Source organism: Silurus aristotelis (genome assembly GCF_946808225.1).
Source record: "Silurus aristotelis genome assembly, chromosome: 6".
Taxonomy (NCBI): Eukaryota; Metazoa; Chordata; class Actinopteri; order Siluriformes; family Siluridae; genus Silurus; species Silurus aristotelis.
Window position 1 is genome coordinate 19,554,912 of NC_139579.1, and position 7,020 is coordinate 19,561,931.

The following is a 7,020-nucleotide window of genomic DNA, read 5'->3' on the forward strand; positions in this document are numbered from 1 at the left end:
TACAATATTCTCAAAGAATCTTTTTTTTCCCCTGGAATTTTAATCTCCCAAACCATTACAGGAAAGACAGAAATGAGGCAGAAAATGACTTTTTTTTTTTTTTTGTGGGGTTTTTCAGATAATGCGATAGAAATGGGAAATGTTAGGAAAGGTTACTTCTTTTTCTGTCATGCATGTGCTCAAGTATTTTACACTCAGGGAGTAAAGCGGAAAAACGAGGTCTGAACTTATCTAGAGAATGCGTTAGTTCACCGAATGAAATGATATCGTAATTACGTAGACTGCAGCACTTTTGACCTGGCACCGTCACATCATCATCATCAATTCATTCCGGCATGTTTGCGAGTTTTCCATGCCAGATAGGAGACCTTCTCTCTTTTTTTTAAGCATGGGCATTCAATGAATACTGGTGTGAAGAGTCACACTCTTTTTGAGGTCCAATTCCTTATCCAGTGTCTGCAACTGACAAAACATTGCAACACCGTGTTTCAAGGAAACACAAAACCACTCACAGGTGCATGTCAAAATCAATTTAGCAAAGAAAAGTGGCCGAGGGGTTCGCTCCCCTCTTCTTTTAAAAAGGTTTTCAACAGCTCATTGCCTTTGAATAACATGGCACTGCATTTATCCCTGTCCTTCACATTTCCTTAGCTCTGCAGCCTGCTGCTGCCTTTGACATTGCCTGGGTGTCCTCGGGAGAAGAGGAAAGTAAAAAACAGCCATTGTCTTCAGTTGATTCTGGGTAACAGTTCAGATACAACAAGGGCACTGAGCCAAGTCATCTCCTGCAAGAGTCCTTAGTAAGGCAGCACAAAACACGCAGACAGAAACAGACGTTTCCGAGTGTCTGGCATGCCACAGGATGTGACTTGATGGGAAAAGCATCTATGTGTGTATGTGTGGATTTGGGGGTTTATAGAGAGTAAGGGTGGAAGTGGGGGAGTGTGTGTGTGTGTGTGTGTGTGTGTGTGTGTGTGTGTGTGTGTGTGTGTGTGTGTGTGTGTGTGTGTGTGTGTGTGAGGAGAAGGAAGTGCACCAAAACTCAACAAGAATGACCAATCACCTCATTCAGCAGCTGCCTCCACACTGCTCATATTGTCAGCACACCAGTTTAAAGCAACCTTGAACAGCATCAAAGATCTTTTCAAAGCCTTAATCCTAATAGGTCGTGGTTTGTTCTGACACATCAAAAGAGTGAGAACGGGAGGTACAGAGGGGAAGAATGCATCACAGGGGAGCCGGCAGAGATGCTTATGGGAAAGATTGGCAGAGGATTTGCAGTGCAGGGAGCATTCAAATCTGAAATATCGGCCATGGAAAGCCTGCTGTAATAGATATGAAACGGGCCTTCTCAACACCATGAAAGGCTGACATTTTCTGAAAGTTTGTTGTGAGAAGCCCTTTTCTTTGCTGCGATCCATCAGTGTTTGTACTGCCACCATGTCCACACTGCAAATTCGCAAGTGTCACTCTTCTTGCCTAGTAATAGATTGACCATTTTGATTTTGGGGAGTCTTGGGCAACACTGAAATGTGGGTTTTTTTCATATTAGTTTCAAAGAGCTGAAGAAAATAAATCTTTACTTAGGCAGACAGACACATACAAACACTCCCACATTTGGGTTTAAATGGCACCCGCACCCTGCCTAGCGTTTAAATTCTGACACTGATGCTGGCTTCTCTCATGCATTTTAAAGGATAATCTCATGACATAAGGCTCCTACCTGTGAAACGACCCTGCACAAGTACTGTGTTAATTATCCGGCCATGGGAAAGCAACTATTGATTTCCTGACAGAACATCAGGACCCTGGAAAAAAAGGAGGGCTCTTTGTTTTCATACCCATGCTTCAGATGCAGAAGATGGTAGCGATGAAACATCTTTCACTGACAGAAGAAGCTAGCAATAAAACAAGCACAGCATCGAAGCGAGGGATGGGCTCAGTCAGGGAGGAGAGCTCTCGGTGGGGAGAAAAGATAATGATGAGGTTGGCCTCTCTAGCATTTTGGCGTCAACAACAAAGAGGACGAATTCACTGAAGTGACTGCAGGACTGACTTTACTGAGGAGAAGCACAGCCAGTACAAAAAAACAAATAAAAAACAAGCTGGAGTTTCAGAGCATTGGATGGCTCTGTATTGCCCCCATGATGGACTGGCTGAAATCCCACTGGTGCTTGTTATTTCCCACCCCTGTGGCTAGACATGGATCCCGAAGTTGGCAAACAGTCCTTTGAAGTGAACAAACTTAGAGAGGGAACCCAGCTAATGATGTTATCACAGCTACAACTAGCCTTGCCAAAACAAATAGGCCCCTAAAGAGAGCCTAACGTGTTTGTACTTTGTGGCTGTAAGGCAAAGCTGTTCTCGAACTTTGCTGTGCACAATGCTGCAGAGCACACATAGTGCTTTATCATATTCCTCATGAAACACGTTTAGAAAAGAGCACAAATCTGCCAAATGGTTTAACAGCTGTATAAATAGTACAGCAGGCAAAAGCATTATTAAGTCTTATCGATTTTGTTGTCATATTGTTATTTCTCCACCTACCACACCAAAGTGTACTTTGAAGTGTGATCTGACACATGACTAAAGCTTTTCAGTTATGAATCCAAATACAATTGGTCCTAGGACCAAAAAATGCGTTTTAAAATCAGTAATCAATAGACACTTTTTTCCCAAGCAAAGAACTGGAAATATAATAATGTATTTAATCCTAAGAAAACCACATTTTACTGATTTCTCTAACACTAGTTATTTAAAAACCTTTTATTAATTTTCCATACATTAAATTTTTTTGCATGAAAAACCTTTGTGCCAAGCAGTACGACTAAATGTATTATATCTCCTAAGAGGTCTAATTATAAAATCTGAATAGAGCAGTGAATTGATCTTGAGACCATGTTTTGCAGAAATGGTTCCATCTTTGTCGATTGATAATAAGCTGTTGTATAGGACGAAACACACACACACACACACACACACACACACACACACACACACACACACACACACACACACACACACACACACATGAGAGCTCATGAAGGACAGCTTGAATGTGGCTGCTTCTGATAAAACCGCTTAATTCTGTCTACTACATAACTCTTAGATTTACTACTGGTGGCCCTCCACTCCTTAATGTGAGCTGTTCCTGACGGTAGGTCGTTCCTATCTACACACAGTTATACATTCACATACAAGCCCTTTTTGCGGAGAAGAAAAAAATGACCCCACTTCCATTTCATTCCTCTTGACGGGCACACACATAAATTACTTCACTCATACACAAGCATGCTTTTTTCTAGAAATTCTGTTGTTTTGGCATAAAATGTTAACTGTGATGCCTGTCAGAGTGTATAATTTTACATAAAATGTCTTTTCATTGTTATTGGGTAGATAGAAAAATAATTCTGGTTATTCACATATTTTGTATTTAATATCTATGTAATGTAAATAAACATCATTTTGCATTTAACCTTAATCACTAGTAAATTATGTCTATTATGTTTAATTAATAAAATATTAACAACACATTTGAAAAAGGTCGAACTAGGTTAGATGCTGGAAGAGTTTATATTTGCAATCCTTGTAGATTTTTAAATAATTAATAATAATATTAATTAATAATATAGGTTCTATATTAATCAAGCGAACTAAAAGTTACTTATGATTGATTATCGCAAGTGTGTTAAAAGATATTTCTCAAGCACATTCCTGATGAAAATTACAATTACCAAAAATTGCTATTCTTATCTGTTGGAGAGATAAATTTCAGCCTTTGAAATATAAATGCTGTCGTGTGAAGGATGGGTCCATTCTTTTCCATGATGAGCTGAACGTTCATCAGTGTAACTCGTGTATACTAGAAAACCCATCGTGAAGAGTTTAAAAGATGCCAGATGGTTTTTCAGAAGCTAGTCTTACAGTGAGGTGAACCCAATTAAAGCACGGGCACCCCAATTAAATATCTACCCGTTCTTCTCCTAAGAGCGTGATGACTGGCGAAATTGGAATCAGATTATGAGTTTAAAAAAAAAAGAAACCCACTGAAGAACCATTTACTATGTAGTATGTATCACACATTAAAGATAAAGAGACCCCTGCCATGCAATACAGCTAAAACAACTTCTCCCTATTATAATCATTCTATTTTTCTCTGCTTATTAATTTCACTACAGATTATCTGTGCAGATAGAAAATGGTTCAGCATAGACTTTTAATTAAGTGTGTTCAACCCTATTTTAGAAGCAAGAGGGTAAAATTTAGCCAGGATATAATATTGCCTGATTCTGGTTTCTCAAATGTAGGCCGAGATTTGCTTCAAGCTAAGCTGTTTTAAATCTGATGTGGCCCGATATAACAAAAGTCGAATGATAAGCACACCAGTCTGAGAAACACACTCCCTGTTACTAGTTAACTGCACTGCTCCCATTAGTACGGTCTCAAAAAATGCAGGGGGAAAAGTAATATATAATAAATAATGTTTGCTTTCATTTTCAGGCTTTTTTTTTTTAACTATTTTGATAATGTGTAATAGGAACCAAATTAAAAAAGCTGAAATGATTAGACTTTTAATATCAAATTACATGTACATAATGTGTTTCTGCTTTTCTACCATGCAAACTCCAAAGCGACCCCTGGTGTTTATGTGTAGAACAACACTAAGTAATTTCCTCTCACAGTTAAGGGAATAAAGTATTAGTGACTCAGTGGCCCAGTGGAAAGATGCCTGTTATTTATTTTTATTTTGTTTTATTAATGAAAATAATAACTATTATTATTATTATTATTATTATTATTATTATTATTATTATTGTTGTTGTTGTTATTATTATCATTAATTATTATTAATAATTATTATCATTATTATTATTATTTTCCATTATACTGTCTTAGCATTTTAATGTTAACCAAAGTCTTTCTTAAGTGTTTTATAACTTGTGCAGTAATTATTCTGACTTACTTCACTGTGAAGTCACTCTGCAGATTCCTCTGTGCTGTTCTCCCTGCAGTAGAAAAAGAATCAGCATCTTATTACGTCATAACGGGGCACATTAACCTTAATTGACACTTAATTTAAAGGTAAAAAGGAAACCAATAACCATACGAAAAGAAGAGTCAACCATTCCCTAGCTCTACATGTCAAACTAGCACACACAAGTGCTTTTGAAGCCTAGGATTACATTTAGTGAAAAGCCGCTGGAGGAGGTTTATTTGTGGGCTTATGGCGCCACCTGGTGTCTGAATATATAACCTTAATTATCTTCACGTCTCAGTGCAGCTACATGCACTATATGGATAAAAGTATGTGGACACCTGACCGTAGGATTTGTATGTGCTTTTTGAACATCTCATTTCACATTAAGTCCCCATTTGCTGTTCTAATAATCCCCGCTCTTCTGAGAAGGTGTTCCACTAGATGTTGGTTGTTAGTAAATCCCCAGATGTAAGCAACTGATGTAAGGGAAGGAGGCCTGAGGTGCAGTAGGCATTCCAATTCATCCCAATGGTGTTCAGTAGGGTTGAGGTTAGAGCGCTATAGCAGGCCACTCAAGATCTTTCACTTCTACCCATATAAAGCATATTTTTTTGCACAGTGGCATTGTCAAGCTGGAACAGGTTTCAGTCTCCTAGTCAAGTGGGGAAAATGTAATGCTACCATGTCCAAATGCATCCTGAACAATTGTGTGCCTGCTGTGTGGTAACAGTTTGAGGAAGAACCACATAAGGCTGGAGAAGCTAGTTCATGGCTTCATTGGTAGGTGAGCGTTTGAACGGAACGGAAATGACTGTAATAATACAAATTATACAAATATTGTATTCATGTAAAAATAATACAACATTGCCCAGATGATCCATAGATAATACGCAGATATATGCAGATAACCTAGGATGTAAACTAGATAGATAGATAGATAGATAGATAGATAGATAGATAGATAGATAGATAGATAGATAGATAGATAGATAGATAGATAGATAGATAGATAGATAGATATAAAAAAAATCATCGAAACTTAATGTGTTTCTGGCAGATGATGTATATTATTTGCAAATCTTTTTTTTCAGAGGACACAGTGCATCCGGAAAGTGTTCACAGCGCTTTACTTTTTCCACATTTTGTTATGTTACAGCTTAAATGGATTCAATTCGTTATTTTCCGTAAAAAAAACAACAACATATTGATGTGAAAAGAAGTTTGTTTGAAATCTTTGCAAATGTATTAAAAATAAAAAACAAAAAAAATCACATGTACATAAGTATTCACAGCCTTTGCCACCAATTAAAGCCTCAAGTCTTTTTGAGTATGATGCTATATGCTTGGCACACCTATTTTGGGGGCGGTTTCTCCCATTCTTCTTTGCAAAACCTCTCAAGCTCCATCAGGTTAAATGGAGAGCATCGGTGCACAGCCATTTTCAGATCTCTCCAGAAATGTTCAATCGGCTTCAAATCTGGGTTCTGGCTGGGTCACTCAATGACATTCACAGTCATCCGTTAGCTAGTCCTTGTTATCTTGACTATGTGCTTAGGGTCTCTGTCCTGTTGGAAGATGAACTGTTGCCCCAGTCTGAGATCTTTTCTCTTCAGTGGTTATGGTGCTGGGTTACTGATCGGAAGGTCGGTGGTTCAAGCCCTGGTATCGCCAAGCTGCCACTCTTGGGTCCTTGAGCAAGGCCCTTAACCCTCTGTGCTACAGGGGTGCCACATCATGGCTGACCCCAGCATCTAAACAAACTGGGATATGCAAAGAACGAATTTCACTGTGCAGTAATGTATATGTAACAAATAAAGGCTATTCTATTCTAAATTCTATTCTATTCTTGGTTACCTTCCTGACTAAGGCCCTTCTACCTCAAGCACTCAGTTTGGCCAAGCAACCCCTTCAAAGAAGAGTCCTGGTGGTTCCAAACTTCTTACATTTACAGATGATGGAGGCTTTAATGCTGAAGAATGTTTTTCTGTACCCTTCCCCAGATCTGTGCTTCGATACAATCCTGTCTCAGAGGTCTAGAGGCA